This window comes from Myxocyprinus asiaticus, chromosome 38 (assembly GCF_019703515.2).
Source record: "Myxocyprinus asiaticus isolate MX2 ecotype Aquarium Trade chromosome 38, UBuf_Myxa_2, whole genome shotgun sequence".
Lineage (NCBI taxonomy): Eukaryota > Metazoa > Chordata > Actinopteri > Cypriniformes > Catostomidae > Myxocyprinus > Myxocyprinus asiaticus.
The window spans coordinates 30498932-30526819 of NC_059381.1; the positions used below are offsets into that span (position 1 = coordinate 30498932).

General features: G+C 39.4%; 1 protein-coding gene across 1 annotated transcript in view; it reads right to left on the minus strand.

The window, feature by feature from the left end:
* Positions 1 to 27612, minus strand: part of LOC127428828 (short transient receptor potential channel 5-like) — a 74820-nt gene extending 47208 nt beyond the window's left edge. The window contains exon 1 of the mRNA XM_051677447.1: positions 27264 to 27612. The gene's annotated coding sequence lies outside the window, so the exon portion shown is untranslated. The remainder of the gene's footprint in view (positions 1 to 27263) is intronic.
* Between the last annotated feature and the right edge of the window lie 276 nt (positions 27613 to 27888).

Genomic DNA, 27888 nt, shown 5'->3' on the forward strand with positions numbered 1-27888 from the left:
TCCTAAAGAGCACATCATTAGACTAATTTCCCAATCCTTCAGGGCTGCACATTTAAACAAAATAACATTGAAATCGTGATATGGTCACATGTTTTTATTAAACCACAAAAAGCTGCTATTAAATGAAACTTCAGAACGGTTGATGCACTATTCTGTGTACAGAGCGATTAGGTTGAAAAATACCAAGATATAGCCTAATTTTAGTAGCCATTTCGCCCAGCCCTTCTGTTGTGCCGTCACACCTTTGTTAATTTTTCTGATTCAAACGGAATCTTTTTGTGTTATATTTTAGCTTTTTTTCTTTGTTTGACAATGTGGATGATGAGGGAGAGCAATTCACACATAATCAGCTTCATCTTGTAAGAAAAAAAGAAAAGAAATATGCCAAATTTGTACTGAATTCAAAATAAGTTTATTTACACTGCCTGGCTAAATAAAAGTTGCATACTCTAATATTTTGTTGGACCACCTTTAGCTTTGATCATTGCACGCATTCATCATGGCATTGTTTCGACAACCTTATGCAACATCACAACATTTATTTCTATCCAGAGTTGCATTCATTTTTGACCGAGATCTTGTATTGACGATGGGAGAGTCGAACCACTTTGTAAAGTCTTCTCCAACACATCCCAAAGGCTTTCAGTGGGGTTAAGGTCAGGACTCTGTGGTGGCCAATTCATGTGTGAAAATGATTCCTCACGCTCCCTGAACCACTCTTTCACAATTTGAGCCCGATGAATATTGGCATTGTCATCCTGGAATATGCCCGTGCCGTCAGGGAAGAAAAAAATCCATTGATGGGATAACCTGGTCATTCAGTACATTCAGGTAGTCAGCTGACTTCATTCTATTGCCGCATAAAGTTGCTGAGCCTAGACCTGACCAACTGAAGCAACCCCAGATCATAACACTGCCTCCAGAGGCTTGTACAGTGGGCACTATGCATGACAGGTGCATTGCTTCATGTGCTTCCTTTCTTACTCTGATGCGCCCATCGCTTTGGTATAGGGTAAATCTGGACTCATCAGAACACATGACCTTTTTCCATTGCTCCACAGTCCAATCTTTATGCAAATTGATGTCATATTTTTTCCGATTAGCCTCACTAACAACTGGCTTTCTTGTTGCCACACAGCTGTTTAGTCCCAATCCTGTAAGTTCTCATTGCATTGTGCATGTGGAAATGCTCTTACTTTCACTATTAAACATAGCCGTGAGTTCTATTGTCGAATTTTTACAACGTGACTTCAAGCGTTTTAGTGACCTCAGATCACAATCATTCAAGATGTTTTCCCGACCACATTTTTTCCAAGAAGCTGACGGTTCACCCCTATCCTTCCAGGTTTTAATAATGCGTTTGACAAGGGGGGGCCTGGGAAGATGGGAGTCGCAAGTTTGAATCCAGGGTGTGCTGAGTGACTCCAATCAGGCTTCCTAAGCAACCAATTGGCCCGGTTGCTTGGGTGGGTAGAGTCACGTTGGGTTAACCTCCTTGTGGTCATTATAATGTGGTTCTCGGTGGGGCGCATGGTGAGTTGTGCATGGATGCCACGGAGAATAACGTGAAGCCTCCACACGTGCTAGGTCTCCACTGTAACGCGCTTAACAAGCCACGTGATAAGATGCACAGATTGACGGTCTCAGACACGGAGGCAACTAAGAATCGTCCTCCGCCACCCGGATTGAGGCGAGTCACTACGCCACCACGAGGACCTAGTGTGCATTGGGAATTGGGCATTCCAAATTGGGGAGAAAAGGGGAGAAAATCCCAAAAATAAAAAATAATAATGCGTTTGACAGTTCGTAACCCAATTCCAGCGATTTCAGCAACGTCCTTAGTTGTTTTCTTTGCTTGGTGCAGGCAAATAATTTGCCCCTTCTGAAACACAGTAACATCTTTTCCATGAGCACGGGATACGGCTTCTGACATGGTTGTTTAAGAAATAAGAAGCTACACACTGCATCAGTTAGAGTTAAAAGAATTGTTACCAGCTGAAACATATTAATCATTGCAATAATGATCCAGTCATTGGCTCTTAAGTATCTGCTTATTTAAATCCAAACGGCAACTTTTTTTTTTTTTTTTTTTGGCCAGGCAGTGTACAACAGCAGAAGGCCACGTCGGGCACTTTATTAGGACCATAGTGTTCCTAAAGAAATGAGTGCAATAACAATAGTAACAGTAATAAGAAGAATAAGTTATAATTGTATTAATTATTCCAGGCATGCTTGTTATATGGAAAATATAAATGGAATAAAGTAACTTTCAAAATGGGCTTTTCATTTAGTTTTGATGCACTTCTAGTCTAAGCTCCGCCCACATCCGACTATATCCGCATAGAGAATAATTTTACCACTGCAACAGATACAGATACAAATACAGATAACGGCTTCAATGCACACCCCTATGTGCCATGTATAATGATTATTTTAATGATTTTGTTAAATGAATATTCTGGGTTCAATACAATTTAAGCTTCTGGGTCAAAGTGAAGTGATGGAGCAGTTATTACCATGACTGGCAAACATGAAATAAATCACTCTTTGTGCATGTGTGTTTGTAGCTGTAGGGGCAGAGAAAATGAGATGAATGTTGTTGCCTTATGTTTCAACAACAGAAATTACTCATTTAAAACAAAAACAAAATCTCTTGTGAGCCATACAGGCCTCAGTTATTCATTTATTTTTCTTCTTCAAAGCATTGAACTAACATTGCACTTTGATTCAGACATAGTGATGGTATTGCAGAACTTGACAGAGAGAGAGAGAGAGAGAGAGAGAGAGAGAGTGAATGGACAGAGAGCTACAGAGGGATGTATAGCAAGCTAAACTAAACATCCTGGAGTGACAGCATTCATTGATTGTATTTCACAAGCATCTGCTGGCATTTAGTGTAAGCATATTTTTGAGTTCCCACTGGTTTCACACAGTACTTTAATGCAGTCAGGTGTTGATGTGGTAATTTTAAATATGATAATCTTTTTACTACACCTGAATACCCTCCGTTGTTCTAAACTATTGACTCATAACAACAGGTTGAAGAACAGGTACCACAGAAATACAAAATTATTTTTATTTTTATAATCAAAATCAATATTTTAGGTACATTTTTAGGTTAATATTTTATAATTATAAGAAAACGTTTATTAAATAAACTACTTTTGCCTTTAAAAGTAAAAAACAAAAAAACAAAAATGTTATCCCCTTTTCTCACCAATTTGGAATGCCCAATTCCCACTACTTAGTAGGTCCTCGTGGTGTTGCGGTTACTCACTTCAATCCGGGTGGCGGAGGACAAGTTTCAGTTGCCTCAATCCGCGCATCTTTCACGTGGCTCGCTGTGCATGACAACACGGAGAGTCACAGCACTCATTGAGAGCGAGAACCCCTAATCGCGACCACAAGGAGGGTACCCCATGTGACTCTACCCTCCCTAGCAACCGGGCCCATTTGGTTGGAGTCACTCAGCACGCCCTGGATTCGAACTCACGTCTCTAGGGGTGGTAGTCAGCGTCAATACTCGCTGAGCTACCCAGGCCCCCCCTGCCTTTAAAATATTTTTAGTTTTCACATTTTTGGTGGTCTTGAGGTGTTACTGTCACAGTTCCGGCATTTGTGCCGGCTCATACTGTTGTTTTTTTGGAGTCAGCACACGTGATCAGCATTTCCATGGGAACACTGATCGTTCCCGGGGAGGCGCTGATCGTGGCAATAATTTACTCGCCCGCTCCACCTGCTTCTCACTGATTGCACTCCCTACTTATTCCTTGTGTTTTCCCTCTTTCTTTGCCAGTTTATTGTTTGCTGTAAAGTGTTAACTGAGCTCTCTTGTTTAGTTGGAGATTGCTTATGTGTCTGTTGGTTGCCTGTCTCTAGAGGTGTGGTTACCTTCCTGTTCGCCATCGCCTTTACCTGTATTGTTGCCCAGTTCCCTTGGAGGAGGATTCCTTGGTCTCTGCCCGTGTGTCTGGAGAGAAACTCGCTTCGCACCACACCAGCTTCAACAGACTCTCTTCGGATTGCTCCTGACTTCCACAACAGACTCATCATACTAACACACTCATTCCTTAGCCCACTGAGCAGCTATATCTTTTGACTCTGCTTATCACTGCAGCTGGTGTCGGGTGCGCCATTTATTTAGTTTCCCTCTGCGCTTGGGTCCCTTTGTCTCCCCTCACCCCCTGACAGAATAAAATGGCCACCATGGACCCAGTGGGGGAGACTACTTTTCGCTCCGCCCTTTCACAACAAGGAACTCTGCTTGGACAACACCAAGTTCAAATCTCTGCCTCTAACTGCACTCTGGAAATGATGGCTTCGCAGCTCACAGAACTCACCACGGTGGTCCAGCAGCTCCGCCCTCCTCTCCATCCCAGTCCCACGCAGGAAACACCCCCAACTCCTTTGGCAGCTTCCCACGCCCCATGGTGCCCAGAGGCGCACATCCTCCCTCCAACTCCTTTCTCAGGTGAGGTGAGAGCTTTTCTCTCGTGATGCTCACTGTTCTTCTCCTTGCAGCCCTCCACGTTTTCCTCACGATGAACAAGATGAAGATTGCATGTGTAATCACGCTTCTCTTCGGAAGGGCTGGAGAATGGGGAACGGCGATGTGGGATAACTGAAACCCGTGCTACTCCACCTATGAAGCTTTCTCCTCTGAACTTCGCCGAGTGTTTGAGTGTGCAGCTCAAGGTCGGGAGGCTGGGAGGATATTATCAGGGCTGTCCCAGGGTAATCGATCAGTAGCCAACTATATGACAGAGTTTTGCACACTGGCCGCTTCCAGCGACTGGAATGGTCACGCTCTGTGGGACCTGTTCTTGCGGGGACTTTCTGATACTATCCAGGACAAGATTTATCCTTTGGATCTTCCCCCTCGATTCGACGATTTGGTGGAGCTGGCCATCCGAGTCAATCAGCGCCTTACTCAGCATCGTGATCATCATTGACGCCGCTCTTTGCCCACTCGGGCAGCTAATCTTCACCCACGACCTGCTCCTTGTACCAGATCACCTGACTCTCATCTCGACTCTGAGCCCATGCAGGTAGGTATACTTCCGGCGTCACATAAGAAAAGGCAGCAGTGGCTTCTTAAGTGCTTATGTTTTTCTTGTGGCCGATCGGGCCACCTCTCTGCAACATGCCTGTTAAAAAACAATGCTCGTCAGTAGTAAGGGGGTTACCGGTGAGAGTGATACCCTTGGACAAAGCCCCTGGACATCGCACACTTCTCCCAGCCCGGCTGCAGAATGGAACGGACAGTCATACGATTTTGGCTTTGGTAGATTCCGGTGCTGAAGGAATTTCTTTGACACAGACTTGGCTTCCAAATAACAGCTCCCCAGGGTCCGATTGGATGAGCCCATCACCGACAAACACTTAGTGGCATGCCCCTTGTCAGTTATCACCCATTCCAAGAAACCAACAGGCTCGCTGGCCGTTGTATTACACACATTTTGATTTCATCCTGTCGTATCGCCCAGGCTCCAAAAATGTCAAGCCCAATTCCTTATCTTGGTGTTTCGAAATCAAGACCTCCTCTGCCCCAGTGGATATCATCCTCCCCACCCTTCAAGTGGTGGGCATGGTATCCTGGGAGGTGGAGGCTAAAGTCTGCACTGCGCTACGTAACACCGCGCCCTCCACCACATACCCAGTGGGTAAGCTGTTTGTTCCACAATCAGTTCGAACGCACATCCTTCAGTGGAGTCCACCTCAAATGACCTCCTCACCTCCGTCGCATTTATCCCGTCTTTCACATTTCCAAAATTAAATCCACTTTGGGTTCTAATTTTGCGTTCACCCCCCAGTGTTTTCCCTCTTTGTTTGCCAGTTTATTGTTTGCTGTCAAGTGTTAACCGTGCTCTCTTGTTTAGTTGGAGATTACTCATGTGTCTGTTGGTTGCCTGTCTCTAGAGGTGTGGTTACCTTCCTGTTCACTTTTGCCTTTGCCTTCGCCTGTATTGTCGGCCAGTTCCCTTGGAGGGGGATTCCTTAGTGTCTGCCCGCGTGTCAGGGGAGAAACTCGCTTCGCACCACACAAGCTTCAACAGACTCTCTTCAGATTGCTCCTGACTTCCACAACACACTCATCATACTAACACACTCATTCCTTAGCCCGCTGAGCAGCTATAGCTTTTGACTCTGCTCATCACTGCAGCTGGTGCCGGGTGCATCTTTCCTTGTTTATAAATGTTGTTGTTAATAAACTCATTGACTGTTTCCCTCTGCATTTGGGTCCCTTTGCCTCCCCTCACTCTCTGACAGTTACTGTACAAATATATATATTTTTTTAAATTAGAAATATTAAATTCTCAATCTCAATTACTAATACTGCAGGTTCAATAACCAAGTTCAGATCAATCGATAGCATATGTGGCATAATGCTGATATCCACAAAAAATTATTTGCACTCGCAAAAATCTAGGTTACAGTGAGACACTTACAATGGAAGTGAATGGGGCCAGTTTTTTGAGGGTTTAAAGGCAGAAATGTGAAGCTTACAATGAAACATTAATTAATTTATTACAACATTATTTGAGCAGTAAAGTTGTTTAGGCCGTTGTTTACTGGATTATAGGGTTTATTGGTAATGAAGATGTAAAAAATTTATATAAGTTTACACAGAAAGGTTAGTTAGTGATTTCATCACAATAAAATCATGCTAATACGCATATTGTTTACGTCTTGTGGCTATACTTTTGAAATAGTGATTATTTTAATGTTTATGGATTGGCCCCATTCACTTCCATTATAAATGCCTCACTCTAACCCAGATTTTTGCTTTTTTTAAAGAAAAGTAACAGCAAGTAGAAATTATGCATTATGCCACAAATGCTGTCGACTGAGCTTCACTTGTATTGAGCCTGGAATATTCTTTTAATATGAACTCAAAAAGCTGCGTGCATAATAGTTATAACATAATTAGCAAAACGCTGTGTAAAATAGTGCACACTGCAAGACTCAAACATTTTCCAAAGTAGGATCTATTAATATATAGCAGAATAGAAAAAAAAAAAAACACTAATCTATTAGAACAGTGCATGTTGTTATTGCAGTGAAAATGGAAAGCATTTGCTTGTATCTGGGGAAATGTTCATAATCGAGTGTGAGAAAGCTTTTAGAGTGATAAAATTGCCAGAATTCAGAGCTCTTTGTAGCTTATTCCACTCAATGGAATTGGGAATTTTCAGGAGTATATGTTATCTAGTATCTAGTATTATAGGTAGAGGAAAGATACAGATAGCTTAATAAGGTAAAAGTAAAGGTACAGTTAGACAAAACAGAGTTGTATTTATTATTTTATGCATGTTTACGCATGAGCCCAGGTTACAGAGATTTACATTTAAAAATATATATATTTATGATTTTTTACAGCAGTGAGTTTAGTAGTTTACATACAGTATATATAGGTACATGTAGATATAATATCAGGGCACTAGTAGTGTTCTTTCTACCATACCAGATGATAGTGGTAGAAATATTTAAGGCATGATTTAGGTCAAAAAGAGAATGTTGAATTCTGTGGAAACTTTCAAGAAGATAGCTTAGAATGAAATCTGCTGAATGTATGATTGTGTCATCTACATAATGAAAAATTTATATTGCTGATTTGCCTGTGGTACAGTATGTTAGTGACAGAGAGTTAAGAGAGGGGCTACGATTAAGCCTTGGGGAACTCAATTTATGACATCAAAGGTTTCAGATTACAGATGCTCTATTTTTGTACACTGCACACTATGAGAAAGGTTGTTTGTGAACCATGACAGAGACTAGTGGTTCTGCTCTCCTGAATGTGCTTCAGGACCATATTTTAAATTGGACATCAAATGCCAACATAGTACCAAAACATTGATTTAATATTAAATAAAATGAATAATAATCTCTGCAGCAAGTAATTTGCCACAAAAAAAAAAAAAAAAAATGTGATGGATAAACAAATCATGTTTATCCTCATTTTAAGTGAAACTGTATTTAATGTAGACTAGGTCATGTCATTCAACCTGTCCATGTTGGCATCTACCTCATAGAATCCTGTTACTATACCTACATTTTGTCAAAATTATTTTTACATGGCTCACAGTACATATCGCAACACTTTCCGGGTGAACTAAACGCCAGATGCGCTACAACAACAATGACTTTTATTCACTTTAGGGCTGCACGATTATGACGAAAATGATAACTGATGATTATTTCGCTTGATATTGTAATTGCAATTACAGTGCATCCGGAAGGTATTCACAGCGCTTCACTTTTTCCACATTTTGTTATGCTACAGCCTTATTCCAAAATGGATTAAATTCATCATTTTCCTCAAAATTCTACAAACAATACCCCATAATGACAACGTGAAAGAAGTTTGTTTGAAATCTTTGCAAATTTATTAAAAATAAAAAAACGAAAAAAATCACATGTACATAAGTATTCACAGCCTTTGCCATGACACTCAAAATTGAGCTCAGGTGCATCCTGTTTCCACTGATCATCCTTGAGATGTTTCTACAACTTGATTGGAGTCCACCTGTGGTAAATTCAGTTGATTGGACATGATTTGGAAAGGCACACACCTGTCTGTATAAGGTCCCACAGTTAACAGTGCATGTCAGAGCACAAACCCAGCCAAGAAGTCCAAGGAATTGTCTGTAGGCCTCAGAGACAGGATTGTATCGAGGCACAGATCTAGGGAAGGGTACAGAACAATTTCTGCAGCACTGAAGGTCCCAATGAGCACAGTGGCCTCCATCATCCGTAAATGGAAGAAGTTTGGAACCACCAGGACTCTTCCTAGAGCTGGCCGCCCAGCCAAACTGAGCGATCGGGGGAGAAGGGCCTTAGTCAGGGAGGTGACAAAGAACCCGATGGTCACTCTGACAGAGCTCCAGCGTTTCTCTGTGGAGAGAGGAGAACCTTCCAGAAGAACAGCCATCTCTGCAGCACTCCACCAATCAGGTCTTTATGGTAGAGTGGCCAGACGGAAGCCACTCCTCAGTAAAAGGCACATGACAGCCTGCCTGGAGTTTGCCAAAAGTCACCTGAAGGGCTCTCAGACCATGAGAAACAAAGATTGAACTCTCTGGCCTGAATGGCAAGCATCATGCCTGAAGGAAACCAGGCACCGCTCATCACCTGGGCAATACCATCCCTACAGTGAAGCATGGTGGTGGCAGCATCATGCTGTGGGGATGTTTTTCAGCGGCAGGAGCTGGGAGACTAGTCAGGATTGAGGGAAAGATGAATGCAGCAATGTACAGAGACATCCTTGATGAAAACCTGCTCCAGAGCGCTCTGGACCTCAGACTGGGGCGAAGGGTCGTTGTCCTGTTGGAAGATGAACCTAAGCACACAGTCAAGATAACAAAGGAGTGGCTATGGGACAACTCTGTGAATGTCCTTGAGTGGCCCAGCCAGAGCCCAGACTTGAACCCGATTGAACATCTCTGGAGAGATCTGAAAATAGCTGTGCACTGACGCTCCCCATCCAACCTGATGGAGCTTGAGAGGTCCTGCAAAGAAGAATGGGAGAAACTGCCCAAAAATAGGTGTGGCAAGCTTGTAGCATCATACTCAAATAGACTTGAGGCTGTAATTGGTGCCAAAGGTGCTTCAACAAAGTATTGAGCATAGGCTTTTTTTTTCTTTTTTTTTTTTTAATACATTTGAAAAGACTTCAAACAAACTTCTTTCACGTTGTCATTATGGGGTATTGTTTGTAGAATTTTGAGAAAAAAAATAATGAATTTAATCCATTTTGGATAAGGCTGTTACATAACAAAATGTGGAAAAAGTGAAGCACTGTGAATACTTTCCGGATGCACTGTATTCATTTCAGTTAAAATACTTTTTGTGGGGCAACTGCTGGCCATATTCTTTATGTAGGCTACACCTCCAAAACAAGCTGAGAAATGTCCCTGAATTGCTTTATTGCATAAAAAAATGTTTTACAATTTTGTTTACATTTTTAAGAAATTATACAAAGAAAGTGTACAACACAACAATACTAGAATACTAGGCTGTAGTTTCTGATATGCTAAATATTGTAAATAGAAAATCTAGACACAACGGGAATAGATCTAAATTGAATGATGTAACTGACACTTTTCACGATTAGTTAAAGGTGCTATAAGCGATTTTTTTTTTATTTTTATTTTTTTATGGAAAGCTATGCAAAAAATTTTCCTACTCCCTAAAATACATTAATGAAATAAGTGTCCTGAGATTTCTCACTGGTCTCTGTGACAGCTCTAGACTCTGTAAACAGCAAACAAAAATGTGTCCGCGTTCCACAGACAATGCCGCTTTTTGCCTGTCAGTCATTTTGCTCGTTCTCATAGTATTGTAGTTGCAGCAAAATATTGAGCCATACTGCATTTTTATGCCATGTTGTTCTCAACAGCTGTCAGTTGAGGCCGCTATTTTACTACTGTTGCTTTTAACAACCATTTCTGCTCTCAATAAAGCTCATTTGGTACCTTAAGAGTTCGGGTTTTGGAAAGAGGGGGCGTGGCTAATCCAACAGCTCAGACTCATGGAAGTAGATTGGCTGAAATCGCTTAAAGCACCTTTAATTGCAGCAGCTGTAATTGTAATCTCGATTATTTTTTCGATTAATTGTGCAGCCCTAATTCACTTTCACACAAATCATGAGTAAAACAGCAGATTATCAGTTTATAAACATTTATTTTTCACCCTATTCCTCACACTTACTAGAGCACATGACTTGCAAGGCGATACATTTTAGGGCACGCGAGTCGACACGTAAGTCAAAAGCGTCATAGAAGCACCACAAAATTACATGGTTACTTTAGCAATTTAATTTTAAACTCACATTTGCTTTTTATGACACTATTGGTTAGGTTTAGGTTTAAGGTATAGGGAGGTTGGTTTTGTTGATTTAAAACTCAATAGAACATTAAACTTAAGCTCATTTGTTTGGAAGAACATTTAACTCACTTTTAGCTCCTCACACTGGACAGTTCATCTCGGAATTCCTGCGATACTTGTGAGAAATCACAATATAATTTTGTAAAAAAATATGCCCCATTTACCTAATTTTCATGAGATCAGGCTTTTGTTCCAAAATAATGTAGATTTTGATTATGGCCTGTGATATCAACAACAAAAGAAATTACATTTTTTTCTCCTCCCTTTTAAAAGTGTATAAGCCTATCCAATTTGCTATCCTTAGTGCACAATTATATGGTTGCATTTTATTACTTGCACTTAGTATTGCTTTTTCCTGCTGTCCGCAATCCTGTCATAACTGCCCTTTAACCAGTTTTTGGGTCGCTACCCACCAGTTGAGAACCACTGTTCTAGAACTCAGAACATTATGTACAGGACACCATGGATATCAAAGAAGGTCAGCAGTTTACTTACTACTTTTAGATCCATGGTAACAGACATAGGCCTACAGTAGGAGCTCAATTCTGCCGTATCACCACCTTGAACTAAGAGATGAACATTTGATTATTTCCAAGCCACAGCTATTTTAGCAGTGAGGCGAGACAGATTGGAAATACATGTGAGTGCTACTGCAATTATAGGAACAGAGAACTTGTGGAGAACTGGGTCAAGACCATCAGACCCGACAGCTTTTTTGTGAAATTCTGATTACAGTGCTCTTTTTAAAGCTGGGACAAGCTAGGGAATGTGAGTGTCAGTGAGGCACGACTGACTAACTGGAGTATGTGTGGTCCTTTGGGTTATTTAGGTACCCGTTATATAAGCATGATGAGTAAAAAAGGAAGCCATATTTAAGAAAAAAGTGGATATATGTTTTAAAAAAATTATATATCTGCAGCAAGCTGTAGCAGGGGATAAATTTATGACTCTCTGATGGCTTGGGTGTATTTGTTTTGATTTTTGGTTTCAGTTGACAGCTTATCTGCTTGAGATGAGGTTCACTGAGCTTTACAGCAGATTGAATTTCTATGTTGTAGATGATTTACCTTATGTGGAGTCGATTTGACAATGAAGTCTCAGTCTAGCCATCAACTGGCATGGTCACAATCTCAGTCAATGTAACTAAATGATAGCAAAACATCAACCAGATATCCTCAGTGATGGGCGTCAGGCATTGCACTTTTGGGTCAAATCGTGGTACCACCCTACCGGAGTTCACATGAACTGAACCCTAGACCACCTCTTCAAGTGAACTCGGGTGTGATTGCTGGTACAGTCATATATTAGGGACGTTGGTGTAATGCAGTTTCCTAACCAGGCACAAGTTTCTGTCCTAACCAACCACAATGAGCAACACTATTTATTTTATTTTTTTTAGGTTGCTTGGTGTTTACTGTATTTCTGGGGCATAGTCCTGGGTTTAAAGCTTGAAGTTTGAAGGATTTGCAAGTGCAACAGTCAAATAGAGAGATAAAGATCATCAGATTGATAGATTTTGAACAGGACAATAGATTCCTATGGAGAAATTTACACCAGGCATGACAAATTGTCCGCCGACAATCCAGAGAAGAGCGGTCTAATTTTGTTTCTTCGGATTGCGAAGAAAACTGACTGATCAATGAGATATGAGCTTTTTGTCATGTTTCCAGAATTGCTGTTGCTGCACAATCCAGCTCTTTGGTGGTGCTAATCAACCAGAAAAAGAACAAGAAACACCGGCATTGGACGTGCAGCAGCTGCGTTTACACACCCCGAAAAATTACAGCCCTTTGTATTACAAATATAAAAATGGTCTGTTTTTGAAAATACGCTACTAATGTATGCATATATTATAAATGTGCATAAATATAAAGAGACTGGAATGTGTTCCTGTGCTCTTTTACTCATCTCACACACAAAAACATTAAATACGAATATGCAGTAAATTAATAATATAGAAGCTATGAACACATGCTTTCTTTTAAGAATATTTATGTAAAGTGCTGATATTTTATAAAATACCTAGTGTCTTAATGTACAATATTTTATATGTATTTACTATTTGAAATTATTTATGTTCTGATACATCATATTTTACACTATACCTGTTTTGACTTTATGTATTGTGTATGTATTCATGTATTTATATCACTAAACATATTCATGTATTTATATCACAGTTATATTATCCAGGCATTAAAAGAATAGAAGTTGGGTTCGGGAGTTTGTTTGTAATATACTCTAAAATTCTTTGCATAGATAGAAAGACATGGAATGTAGATTCATGTAACAGTGCTCTTATCTTGCACAAAAAACAGATTCACAGATTCTATTCTTCGAAATGCATAAAAACAATGTATATAAAGAATATAAGAAACAGTTATGCCAAATTAGGTAAATAAATGCTTCAGTAGTGTTAAATATATTATTCTCATGCATTGACAGCAGAATGCTGAAAGGTAAATGTATTTATACAAGAATAAATATGTTTGTTGAATAGCGGCGCTTATTGTACAGGGGTGAATTTTTTGCATTTTATTTGTTTCGATCTCAATGCGAATAGACCTTTAAATGGCAGTTCGTCTCGCAAATTTGTTTCGGATTTGGTATGAATTAAAGGTGCTGTAAGCGATTTTAGCCGTTCTAGGATTTTCCACAAGCCGTTGAATTAGCCACACCCCCTCTTTCCAAAACCCTGCACTCCAAAGATACCAAATGAGCTTTACTGAGACCGACATCGAGCAGAAACGGTTGTCAAAAACAATAGCAGCAAAATAGTAGCCTCAACTGACAACTGTTATGAACAACATGGCATAAAAATGGCATTAAGCCTCAAAATAATTTACTGCAACTACAATACTATGAGAACTTGCAAAATGATTGACAGGTCAAAAGCGTCAGAGACCATGGACCACGGACACATTTTTGTTTGCTGTTTACAGAGTCTAGAGCTGTCACAGAGACTGGTGAGATATCTCATGACACTTATTTCATGATATTTTTCAAGGAGAAGGGAAATATTTTGCATACCTTTCCATGAAAAAAAAAAAATTACTTACAGCACCTTTAAGGCCCATAGATAGAAAGACTGAAGGTCTTGTGTGTGTTTACTTTTGACTTTTTGAATTTAACAGTTAAAGTTTTAAATCATGAATATTCCGTCAATGTAAAGGAGTGGTCACATTTACCTTTGCATGGCAAAATTCCGTGGGCAAAGAAGGCATGGGTGGATGTTGAGCGCGTGTGAAACCAGCAAAAAGGAATTGTCAAGCAGCCTCTTTTTAATGCTAAACGTAATCATCTGTAAGTGTTTAAAAGTTAAAAAGAAACTCACCGCTAAATTATATCCTTGTCCATTGTGAATATTCAGTCAAGCGCCGCCCACACAGAGGTCACTGCCAAACCAACCAATTTTCAATTGGTCAGCGCTGCAAATGTCAAAGTTCACCAAACTTGAACTCCAGGCAAAATCCGCAAGGGGAAATTCTTCGCCACCAGAAGTCCATTGCACGACACTTACGATCGCACGGATTCCCATTGCGATGGCTGTATTTTACCAACGGAATTCGCTGTGTGACTGCACCTTAAGGCAAAACTAATCCATTTAAGTTTGTGTAACAGGGTTAAGGATGGGAAAGGAGGTGGCGGGAACCGGCTGAACAGTCAAAATAATATTTAATGAAAACAAAAAGACACACACACACAAATACACACACTGAAGCTGCATGTGGCTCTCTCTCTCTCAAACTGCCACATCCCGCTGCACTTATCCCTCTCCTCGGCTGATTAGCCCAATTGGGGCCCCTCCTCCTCATCACAGTTTGGAAACTCTGTTTTCAGTTTCCTAACGTCATTGTTTTCCAAAGTATGCAGATATGTTGAGCGTTTTCAGAAGTTTCCGCTTTCGGTGGAGAAAAACGCCATTCCAGTGTGAATGAGAGGCAAAATCATAACACAAATCAATGCCTTTTCAAACGAAAATGGTTAAGTGTGGATGTGCCCAAGGTCTATGGGATTTTTTTTTTTTTTTACTCTGATCATCTGTTACGGGAAACCGTAAGTCGTATCTGTTAGAAAAGTGATAGCAATCAGTGTCAGAACAGTCTGAAGGTCTATGCCAAATTTGGTGGATGTAGCTTGAAAGTTCTATGAGGAGTTACAATTGGAAATTTTCATCTTGGTTTAGGTATTTAGCTTTAAGTGCAGAACAGTATTTTGGCTATGTGTGTATGTATATATGTTTCAAGCCAAAATAAAAGTAAGACTGATTGTGGTAGTTGAAATACATTGGATATTACTTGACAATTCGCTCAACCCTGTTGAAAAGACCAGCTGGTTAATACTGATTTAGTGCTGGTCTAACTTCATAGCCCATCACATCATTGCCATGGTGTTGACCAGCATTTTATTTATTTTTTTCTGATTAATGCTGGTTGATAAACGCTTGCTGGTTAAGCTAGTTAAGCCTGGTGGGGACATCAGCACTCCAGTATCCCATTCAACAGGTACAGTATGTTTCTCAAGAAAAAACATTCAAAGGTAGAAGCAATACAGAACTCAAGAAATTACAGGGTATGTGTTCTTAATTTTACGCTCTTCAGCTGTGCAGTGTATTGCGAGTGTGAGATAACGTGAAACAGCGAGAACTCGTCTGCACACTGTTCTGACTGACTTGATTTGCAGCATTTTCTCTTTCCTTAATCACAGAAAAATTGCTCATCACTGGAATCTTGTAGTGTAACGCCTGATTAGGACACATGTGAGGTAAAACCTGCTAGCTGTAATACTGAAATTGTTTTTGAGACTGGAGCCCACACGTGGTGGGGACATTCAGTTGGAGCTGCTAAGTACAGGCAGCTGTTTACTAGAGCGTGGGGGAGTCAGATAGCAATTCACAGCACAGGGATTTTTCCTCTCTTTCTCTGTTCTGAACACTTCTTACCCTGTGGACTCGACCTACGTCGTCATCCTGCGCTGCTGTTTTTCACAGAGCATCATGACAGCAGATGAGAGCGATTCAGCAAGTGGTCATTTATGTAAAGCCTGCCTGGCACTCTGTGACTCATAGTGACAAGCACTCAGTACTGCTAATCACACAACAGGGTTATTAGCCAGGGCAGCTTCAACCAACCTTTGGTTTAGGAAGTATTAGCGTTTGACATCAGGATGCAATGAGGTAATGTCAAGTGGCTGGGTGGAATATTAGCTTGGACCAGCTACCATGTTTCAAAACACCACTATTAGCTCAAGCTGGATTTTCTAGAAAGAATGTGTAATTGACGTATACACCTCCTTTGCTTTTTTTACACTCAAGGCATGTGTCTTTCTGCACCACCTGACACACTGTAGATGATTTTGGTCACTCTGGATTACTCAATGAGTTGAACAGACAGGTGTTGCTTAATAAGGCCCATTTTAATGCACACTACTATGCAACATGGTAGTACTATTAACAGTAATGATCCAATTATCAAAAACACTTTAAGCGATAACTGAGGGTTTGATTCACACCCTGTTGCTGTGTTACACTTTTAATCTTCACAGATATTTCTGTAAACCTTTCATATGGAGAATAGAAGAGAAATAATCGCATATTCTTCATGGTTATGGACTACTGCTTTTCAGTGTGTCTTGACAATTCATAAAGCTACAATTCATTTACATATTATTGGCTTAAGTGTTGATAAATGTGCTACAATTTTGAGTCTGTGTTCAAAAATGTGTTGAGAACATACTAAATTGTAAAAATGCTAGCGAGCATTTACTATTGTTTCACTAGATTTCAGAATCTAGTGAGCTGCCTCGCTGCCTATTGCCTACAGCCTACATAGGCAGCTGGCTTCTAAGGCATCATCCTAACCACTCATGAGAGAGCGATTTTGAAAACTATCTAGGTAGCAACTCTGCATGCCAGATAAATAGCTCTTCGCACAGAGACTCAACTCACAATTGATTTCAGTAGAGTTTGACGTTAGCATGTTGCTAAGCTAATGGCAGAATACTCTAAATAGCCATAAATATATGGAGCAAATGCAATTATTGGATAAAATTATAAATTTTCACATTTCAATGCACTATTTGTTATCAATACTTTTCATTATATTGAATTTGTACTGAATGCAAAATCAGTTTATTTACACTGTCTGGCAAAAAAAAAGAAAAATGGCATATTCTAATATTTAGTTGGGCCGCCTTTAGTTACGATTACGGTACGCATTCGTCATGGCATTGTTTCAACAACCTTATGCAACGTCACAAAATGTATTTCCGTCCAGAGTTGCATTAATTTTTGGCCGAGATCTTGTATTGATGATGGGAATGTCAAACCACTTCGTAAAGTCTTCTCCAGCACATCCCAAAGACTTTCAATGGGGTTAAGGTCAGGACTCTGTGGTGGCCAATTCATGTGTGAAAATGATTCCTCATCCTCCCTGAACCACTCTTTCACAATTTGAGCCCAATGAATCTTGGCATTGTCATCCTGGAATATGCCCATGCCGTCAGGGAAGAAAAAATCCATTGATGGGATAATCTGGTCGTTCAGAACATTCAGGTAGACAGCTGACTTCATTCTATTGCCACATAATGTTGCTGAGCCTAGACCTGACCGACTGAAGCAACCCCAGATCATAACACTGCCTCCAGAGGCTTGTACAGTGGGCACTATGCATGACGGGTGCATTGCTTCATGCGCTTCCCTTCTTACCCTGATGCGCCCATCGCTTTGGTATAGGGTAAATCTGGACTCATCAGACGACATGACCTTTTTCCATTGCTCCACAGTCCAATCTTTATGCTCCCTAACAAATTGACATATTTTTTTTCCAATTAGCCTTACTAACAATTGGCTTTCTTGTGGCCACATCTGTTTAGTCCCAATACTGTAAGTTCTCGTTGCATTGTGCGTGTGGACATGCTTTTAATTTCACTATTAAATATAGCTGTGAGTTCTACTGCCGATTTTTTATGACTGAATGACTACACTGTTGCCACAGTGCTGTTTAGAATGGTGAGGGGGGTCAGTGTTGGGGTGTTCCTCCTAAAGTCCACAATCATCTCCACCGTTTTGAGCATGTTCAGCTCCAGGTTGTTTTGACTACACCAGTGAGCCAGCCATTTAACCTCCCTTCTGTCAAAGATGGTGCTAGCATGAATAAGGTCTATTGCAGTGCATCCTGAGAGTGCCTTTACTGTGAAGGCTACATGCGAAGGCTTCCCTAAAATGTGGTCAAAATGTGGTATTTAAGGAAGCAGCATAATTAAGATGCTTACCTTTAGGAACAGCCATCAAACCATGAAATGCTTCTTTAGTAGGCAGCACACTAGGTTTTGGAAAGGAGAATGCTTAAGCAACCTTGAAATTTCATGTTATTTACACATAGGTTGATGTGAGCCAGAAACCAAGTGAACGTATGTTGTGTATCAGGTGGTACATTAAAGCACACCTGTGTCCATTAGCACAACCTATCCTGTGCCTGTAACCTCTCCATTTGTACATTACCCAACTATTTCCATCCCTACCCTTTAATAGATGTTTTTACTTACTCTGACAGAATTACACCTGCAAACCCTACAGGTCCTCAATGAGCACCCTACTGTGCCTCAAAGCCTAAAAGTGCAGATCACACACGATTACTAGTTGATTTTGAAAATATGTAATTTTGCACATTCCCACTCCATACCAAAAACTCTGAATATCTTTAAGTGTGTTGTTGGACTGAGCACCACTGAAGGAGATCCATTATAGTCTTAATAACCTGTTGACAGTTACAGTTGAAGTCAGAAGTTTACATACACCTTACATTTAAACTCAGTTTTTCACAATTCCTGACATTTAATTGTAGAAAACTTTTCCTGTCTTGGGTCAATTAGGATCACTACTTTATTTTAAGAATGTGAAATGTCAGAATAATAGTAGAGAGAATTATTTATTTCAGCTTTTATTTCTTTCATCACATACACTTTGTTAGTATTTGGTAGCATTGCCTTTAAATTGTTTGTACTTGGGACAAAACGTTTTGGGTAGCCTTCCACAAGCTTCTCACAATAAGTTGCTGGAATTTTGGCCCATTCCTCCAGACAGAACTGATGTAACTGAGTCAGGTTTGTAGGTCTCCTTGCTCGCACACGCTTTATCAGTTCTGCCCACAAATTTTCTATCGGATTGAGGTCAGGGCTTTGTGATGGCCACTCCAATACCTTGACTTTGTTGTCCTTAAGCCATTTTGCCACAACTTTGGAGGTATGCTTGGGGTCATTGTCCATTTGGAAGACCCATTTGTGACGAGCTTTAGCTTCCTGGCTGATGTCTTGAGATGTTGCTTCAATACATCCACATAATTTTCCTTCCTCATGATGCCATCTATTTTGTGAAGTGCACCAGTCCCTCCTGCAGCAAAGTACCCCCACAAAATGATGCTGCCACCCCCATGCTTCATGGTTGGGATGGTGTTCTTTGGCTTGCAAGCCTTACCCTTTTTCCTCCAAACATAATGATGGTCATTATGGCCAAACAGTTAGATATTTGTTTCATCAGACCAGAGGACATTTCTCCAAAAAGTAAGATCTTTGTCCCCATGTGCACTTGCAAACTGTAGTCTGGCTTTTTATGGCGGTTTTGGAGCAGTGGCTTCTTCCTTGCTGAGCAGTATTTCAGGATATGTCATTATAGGACTCCTTTCACTGTGGATATAGATACTTATCTACCTGTTTCCTCCAGCTTCACAAGGTCCTTTGCTGTTGTTCTGGGATTTATTTGCACTTTTCGCACCAAACTATGTTCATCTCTAGGAGACAGAATAATTTGTCTCCTTCCTGAGCGGTATGATGGCTGCGTGGTCCCATGGTGTTTATACTTGCATACTATTGTTTGTACAGATGAACGTGGTACCTTCAGGCATTTGGAAATTGCTCCCAAGGATGAACCAGACTTGTGGAGGTCCACATTTGTTTGGTGATTTATTTTAATTTTCCCATGATATCAAGCAAAGAGGCACTGAGTTTGAAGGTAGGCCTTAAAATACATCCACAGGTACACCTCCAATTCAGTACAGCTCCTATAAGAAGCTTATTGACTAATTGTCTAAAGGCTTGACAACATTTTCTGGAATTTTCCAAGCTGCTCAAAGGCACAGTTAACTTAGTGTATGTAAACTTCTGACCCACTGGAATTGTGATATAGTCAGTTAAATGTGAAACTATCTGTCTGTAAACAATTGTTGGAAAAATTACTCATGTCATGCACAAAGTAGATGTCCTAAACAACTTGCCAAAACTATAGTTTGCTAATATTAAATCTGTGGAGTGGTTAAAAAATGAGTTTTAATAACTTCAACCTAAGTGTATGTAAACTTCTGACTTCAACTGTATAAATGGCCACTGACTTACAGAAAGCCACCCTTTTGACAAGGCTGAGAACAAGTGGTCTTCTTTTTGAGGACATTTGACCATATTCTCAATAATTAATCAGAAATAATTTAGTTAAATATGTCAAGCGCTTCTTGAAAGAGGGTTTTTGGGATGAGGATATGATTGTCTTTATAGTGTATAAAACATTTTCCTGCTGAAAAAGCTCCCAGCCTAAGTTTTTTTGCTAGTCTTAGCTGGTTTAAGATGGTCTAGTTGGTCTCCCAGCCTGGCCAAGCTGGTGTTCAGCTGACCTCCCAGTCTAACCACCTTCGACAGGTTTAAGCTTTTTATTTTCAGCAGGGAAATGTTCTTATACACTATAAAGACAATCATATCCTAATTTTTATGCTGGGCTCAAAAAAATTTTTTTAATTAAATGTTTACAAAAAAATTTGAAAAAAGAAAATGTGGCATAATCAGGGGTGGAAAGAGTACTTAAAAAATCTTACTCAAGTAGAAGTACTGTTACTTCCAAAAAATTTAGTGTGAGTAGAGTAAAAGTAGCTGTCCTAAAAACTACTCAAGTAAGAGTAAAAGAGTAGCTGTATGCCAACTTTTAAAATACATCACTTATCTATGATAAACACTACATGAATCTGATTCCAAAAAATAAAAATGGAGACATAATAACAGAAATGATAAGATTAAAAAGTTATTTTCAATACACTGATCACCATTTAAAATCGTAATGTATGAAACAATTACATTAAAATCAGTTTATGTGTAGGGTCTAAATTTCCCTTAATGCCGACAGAGCATTATTGTTGTGCAATGAAAGTGAATCTGTGCCAAAATATTGAAGCTCCACAAATCACATAAATCAGCATAAAAGTGGTCTAATCCATGTGCTTCCAGTGGTTAAATCCATGTCTTCAGAAGAGATATGATAGATGTGGTGAGAAACAGATCAATATTTAATTCCTTTTTTACTATTAATTCTCCTCCCTGCTCAGTCAATCACATTTACATTTATGCATTTGGTAGATGCTTTTATCCAAAGCGACTTATAGTGTACTTATTACAGGGACAATATCCCTGGATCAACCTGGAGTTAAGTGCCTTGCTCAAGGACACAATGGTGGTGGCTGTGGGGATCGAACCAGCAACCAGATTACCAGTTATGTGCTTTAGCCCACTACGCCACCACCATCTCCACTTTAACTTTCACTTTCTTCTTGTGTTTTTGGTGATTCACATTCTTCATGCATATCTCCACTTACTGGGCAGAGCGAAGAATTTCTAGCAAAAAAGGACTTAAATATTGATCTGTTTCTCACCTACACCTGTCATATCAATTCTGAAGTCATGGATTTAACCACTGGAGTTGTATGTATTACTTTTATGCTGCTTTTATGTGCTTTTTGGTGCGTCACAATTCTGGCACCCATTCACTTACATTGAATGGACCTACAGAGCTGAAATATTCTTCTAAAACTCTTAATTTGTGTTCTTTTGAAGAAAGAAAGTCATACACATCTGGGATGGCATGAGGGTGAGTAAATTATAAGAGAATTTTCATTTTTGTGTGAATTATTTCTTCAAGTAGCACATGGGGGGCCACATTGTCCTCCTTTTGAGATACAATGTTCAACATTGATTTAGTTCTTGTATCTTTTAAGCCCAGAATTAGTTGTGTTCTCATTCTCATGCATGATGCACAATTTTATGAAGTTTGTGACTGGTGGAATGTTCTGCCTGAATTATTGCTCTACAAGGGTTGATACTTTTCTGTCTTTATAAAGGCTAAGCATAATCATAAATTATTTTATCATCTCTACTTTCCTGGTAATTTATTATACCAATTAACACACTCTCTACATCTGGGGTCAGTATTATTAAAAAACAAACAATATTTAAAAAAAATTATTATTATTAAAAATGTCACTGTTTTATTCTATTACATCAATACTTTTAAAGCTACTCAAGTTATTCAGCCAAAAGTAGTGAGTGGTTTTCTTATTTCCTTGTTAATGTTGTTTGATTAATAGCCTTTATATGACATAGCCTACTAGACAGTGCTCAATTCGGTTACACTTCAAGTCCAACATTTTGATGCAAATATGCTTTTTGTCCCACTGTTTAAGTTCACTTTAGACATAAACAACTGCGATTACATTAAATCCTCACCAAGACGGGCATTGGCAGAATTATAAAGTGTATTTGACCATTTAGGCGCGAACACCCATTAGCGCCTGTCAAGGAAATAAAAAGTCAATCATATATATTTCATCTAGATCAGCCAACCAGTGGTGCTCTTGCTATCGCGATCATTGTAATGAACACCCCTGTTTTAGATGTTGAACATAGGCTAAATATAGAAAATTACTCAAAAGTTTGACCGAGGACATCTCCCTTTTTTCCGATAAACATCTAGATCATTTTATTGCCCAACCCTATTGATAACATTGCATTAATCTCTCACAGCAGCCAAATAATCTCAGTGATATATAGTTAAATTACAGGCTACGTTATAGACACAGAATTTAGTAAGCAGAAATATGAAATTTACCTCAATATGTTTCTTCAAATTAGAGGCAGGATTAATGCTGATATCTGGCTTGAGCAAGCTAAACTCACATGACACAATCAAGCAATTTGCCTTTTTCATTGTGAAAAGCCCTATCAGGTGCAGCTGTGATGTTCAGGTGTAAACTGTGCTTGAGGCATCCATAAAAACTGTGCTTGAGGCATCCATTCAAGTTTTTTACGTGTGATTTGATTGGATGGGTGTCACGAGACTCTCCCTAGCCAATCATGTTGATAGATAAAAATAAAATCAGGACAGGGAAGTAGGGAACACAGACGGTGGGAAAATAGCACAGTAAAAGTACAGTTACAGCACTTAAAATGTACTCAAGTAAAAGTAAAAAAAAAATTAACTACTTAAAAAAAGTACAATTCCTAGGAAAAACTACTTAATTACAGTAACATGAGTATTTGTAATTCGTTACTTTACACCCCTGGGCATAATGTTGATTACCACAAAAATTAATTTCGACTTGTCACTCCTTTAAAAAAAAAAAAAAGCAAAATTCTGGGTTACAGTGAGGCACTTAAAATGAAACTCAATGGGGCCAATGCATAAATGTTAAAATACTCATGGGGGAATTCACTAAGAATTTAGAATTCAGACGCACTGGGTCTGTTCCAAACTTAGGGTGTTTTCAGACCTGTAGACCGTTTGTTTTGTCTGAATCGGGGCCTAAATTGTTACTATGTTGCATTTTGTTCTTGGTTTGGTTCGCTTTCACAAGGCAACGTTTCAAAACGGACCAAAACTATGTCAATAAAAGTCACATGTGAACAAGCTATCTCCTTATTGGTCACTATGTTTGTTCGCTGTTCCAGGATTAAGCTCATCCATTGATATATAGGTTAAAATTATATGCCAGTAAAACATTTGTCAACCGTTACATATTTTAGAGAATTTTTGAGCGTCAACAGTTAGAGGGTGTACTCCAAAAACAAATTATCCATTACTTGGATGGAAATGAGTTGTAAAGTTTCCGTCATGGTTATTTTTATCCGTCATTAGTTGCTTGCGCATTATTTATCCATTGAAAAGTGCCTGTTCTCACAGATCTCTCTCCGTCTCTCGCACATACACACACACACACACAAACAGCAAAAGAGTAAAGCCATGTAAAAATATTTTTTATTTGTCAAAAAGTTGCTAACGCCATCTTACCCATGTTCTTCCGCTATCCAAATGAGAGAAACGATCGTACTAAAATTACCTCAGGAATTATAAAGCAGCTCCTATTTCAAACATGCAATTATATCTAATATAGTTGCCAAAAGGCTATCTCCACGTTTTGATGATGAATTACAGAGAAGTGCTGATCTACAGATGTCTTCTCCAAAGATCCCTCAGTTATGTTCATGGTTTTTATAATGATATTGTTTGGTTTGTCAGTTCGTTAGGTCGGTTTGCATTCTCTCCACAAGTGAACCGCTCCAGAGTTCATTAGCAATCGGTCCGAGACCACCTCGTTCCGATTGTTTTGGTGTGGATCCAAGTGCGACTGCCGTGTTCATATATGCCTAAACGAACTGAACCAAGGGAGAAAACGTGCCAGGTTCCGAAACAAACGCTCCAAATGAGCCAGGTGTGAAAACGCCCTTAGTGAGCTGCCTCCGGAGGCAGCATTTTTAGACATGATAGCCGGGCTACCGACGCAAAGTCTCTTCCAAAAGGTAGGTCTCTCAATTGTGCTGCCTCATAAGAAATCTTGATTTGGCCAAATTCTAAGGTATCATCATATGTATCCTTCCTGGGTAGGCAATCCCAGAATGCACCGTGATGAGCTTGGCGGAAAAATAAATCCAAAATGATGGAAGAAGCAATATAAATTTTGATTATACTGTAAATACAATCCATTCAATACTGAAAAGTATCCATTTTTTTTATATAATAGAAAACTGACTATTTTACCCAAAATGTGTGTGTGCTATGTGTTTTTAGGCTTATTAGAGTATCACATCGTTCCTCTTGCGTCACCTGTATTGAAATCAGTTGCGAGTCGAGTCTCACGTGCGCTGCGCGTGAGGAGCGCTATTTGAATGATGCGTGGAGCTGCTGCCTATGAAGAGTGTTCCAATTCGCTCTCTTATGAGGCATCATTTCTGTAAGGATGCTGAAATAGAAGACAGCAGCCTATGTAGGCAGGAAGCAGCAAGGCAGCACATTAAGTTTTGGAACAGACCCACTGTATGTGCTGGTTTAGAGCCTGATTCATTAAAGGAATTTTGCAGATCAGGCAACAGCGCAAACACGACCAAAAAAATCGCTGCAGAATGCAATTTGCATGCTCAATTTCAATCTTGCAGGCCAATTCTGAGTGCTATATAGCAGAGGATGCAGCAGACCACTGTTATCTACACTTTAGAGAGACTGAACAGCTTCACTGACTTCTGTGATACAGACACCTGAATCATTATCTTAAACATGCCAAAAGTGTGCTTGACTACACCCCGTGTCTGGAGATATGACAGGTTATAATGCTCTTCTTCTTCATTTGAACATTATTTAATGAAATACTGCTGATATGATCAATACAAAATGTACACAAACATCTCTTTTAAATAAAATTCATTTTACTGCCTGCTTTCATCTGGCAGTAGTAGCGTGATGTAAATTGTGCAAGGCAATTTTTGAGAATGAAGCGCAATCTATAATGAGCCTAATTCAAATAGAGAGGAGGCATGTTTGTGTGGAAAGGAATAACAATGACATAATTTAAATACTCAAGATGCAGCACAATTTCATAAATGAAAAACTCTTCATAAATGAGCCTTACCTTTGGTCCTCCCGGTCATTTTTGACCAGAAAGAGCAAAGCTGTAGTTGTTTTTTTTTTGATGATGATGATGATAATGATACCATTTCTTCTTCCCTGAAGTAATAACAATAAAATTATGCACTTCTTTTGGGATTTTATTCTATGTTGATCTTATTTACATGTACATTTCCCAATTGTACTATTAATTTGCATATGCAAATAAGCAATTTTATGAAACATTAGTACAGTAAAAACCTACACTTCTGTTAGTTGAAACGTTAAGAAAATATGAGAATGTGACATATATTGGAGGCAGATATTTGTGCTATCTGGTGAACCAAATATAAATAACATGAATTGAAAATGATGTTATGACAATAATAGCCAGTAGATGGCTGCAGTGTTCAATGCAGTCACCTACTGTGTAGTCTTATTGTTTGTTGTAACCTAATTTTATATTTTATCACAAGTTATGCATTTGGATATGTATTTTGATATTATCAAACTATTATTTGTCAAAGTTTAGCATTTTAAAATTGATTAGTAGTGTCAGTTTTTACAGTTAACAGAAATGAACAGCAAAATATTGAAAATTCAATTATAATATAAAACAGAAGAATCAGAGTAAACATTTTGCATATTTCTATAGTAAACATTTATTTGTTTATTAGTTGTTTTTTTTTTTTTTGACAGATAAAAAAAAGAGCTCTGTGTTATGGCCTTTACCATTTATTTTCAATGATCTGTCAATTTTGACCACGAAGACCAAAGGAGTCGCTTTTGTTTTTTTTTTGTTTTTTTTTACGGCCACTTAGATTTATCGAATCCTGCCCAATATTTTGATATGTTCAGATGGCAAGTGGAGGAAAAGTCACCAATACCGCTCAGATAATGGAAACCATAGGAGGGTTAAACTAGATTGCGGGTGGTTATTGAATAAGATGCAGGTTTTGTATTGAAATACCACGTGTAAAAGTGGTGCAACTGTTTTTAAATTTGCTTTGAAGTTTTTGTTCTGAATTTGCCCCCCGCGGTTTCAAAAGTATAGCCACAAGACGTAAACAATGTGTGTGTTAACATGATTTTAGTGTGATAAAATCACTTACTAACCTTTTCTGTGTAAGGTTATATCCAATTTTACAACTTCGTTGCCATGTTGACATAACGCTGTAAACCCTGTAATCCCACAAAAACGACAATTTAAATAACTTTACAACTCAAATAATACGCGAGTTTTAACAGAAGAATTAATGTACTGTAAGTAATTTAATAAAATTATATGCTTCACATTTCTGCCTTTAAAACCTCTAAAAATTGTCCCCATTCATTTCCATTGTAAGTGCCTTCACTGTAACCATGGAGGGACCAGTCGAAATTATTTTTGTGGTAATCAACATTATGCCACATATGCTATCGATTGAGCTTAATTTGTGTTGAATCCAGAATAATCCTTTACTTATTTTCACATTATCTCATTTCCTATTATTTTCTCTTGATATCATTAACTAGCCATGACATTACCATGTTTAAAGTCACAGAGTATGGATAAGACATTTAATGTGTATACTGACATGCTCCATAAAAAAACGCTCGGATCCAGTACTCCTGCTTCAACTGAATATTCGCATTCTGCACCACATAAAACGTTGCATTATTTCAACATGCAAGGTAAGAAAAGTGCACTTACCCAGCACCCTGTGCTTTACATGTTGTGTCTCCTGTATCTCACCATCCAATCTTCCAATTTCAAGATGTTTCCGTTCTGAAGTCCGCCGGCAGCGCGCTTTGCCGTCTGCTGTGGAGGAGAACCATTGATTGAGTATTAAGCCCACCTCAGGGACTCAATGGATGGGTCACAGTGTGCGGTTCCCAGCTGTTCACTCAGATCTGAGTTCAGCCCACCCAGACGAGCATCAGGAGACAGCTGGTTCAACCCCACATCTCTACAGGTGACAAAAACACATAGTCAAACCTGGAAAAAGAGTCAAGGTTTGGTAAGGAGAGAAGTGGCTATTCCTTTAGCGTCTTCTTCCACACTGTCTGCTGAGGTTCAAAGCCCCCTTATCTGTGCCGTGAGGGTATTGGGGGCTTGGCATACGCTTGCCTTGGTTGTCATGGTTGCCGAATGGCGTGTGGCGTCTCCTGCCCCAGCTCTACCTCTGTCTGTCTGTGTTCCGCTCTGGCTGTCTGTTCACTCTCCCGTTTTTTCCTCTCCTTTGCCTCCTCACCCTCCTCTCGCCGTCTCTCTTTCTCTCTCTCTCTCACTCTTTTGCAGCATCCCCCAATTCTTCGTCTCCATTTTCTTTCACCTC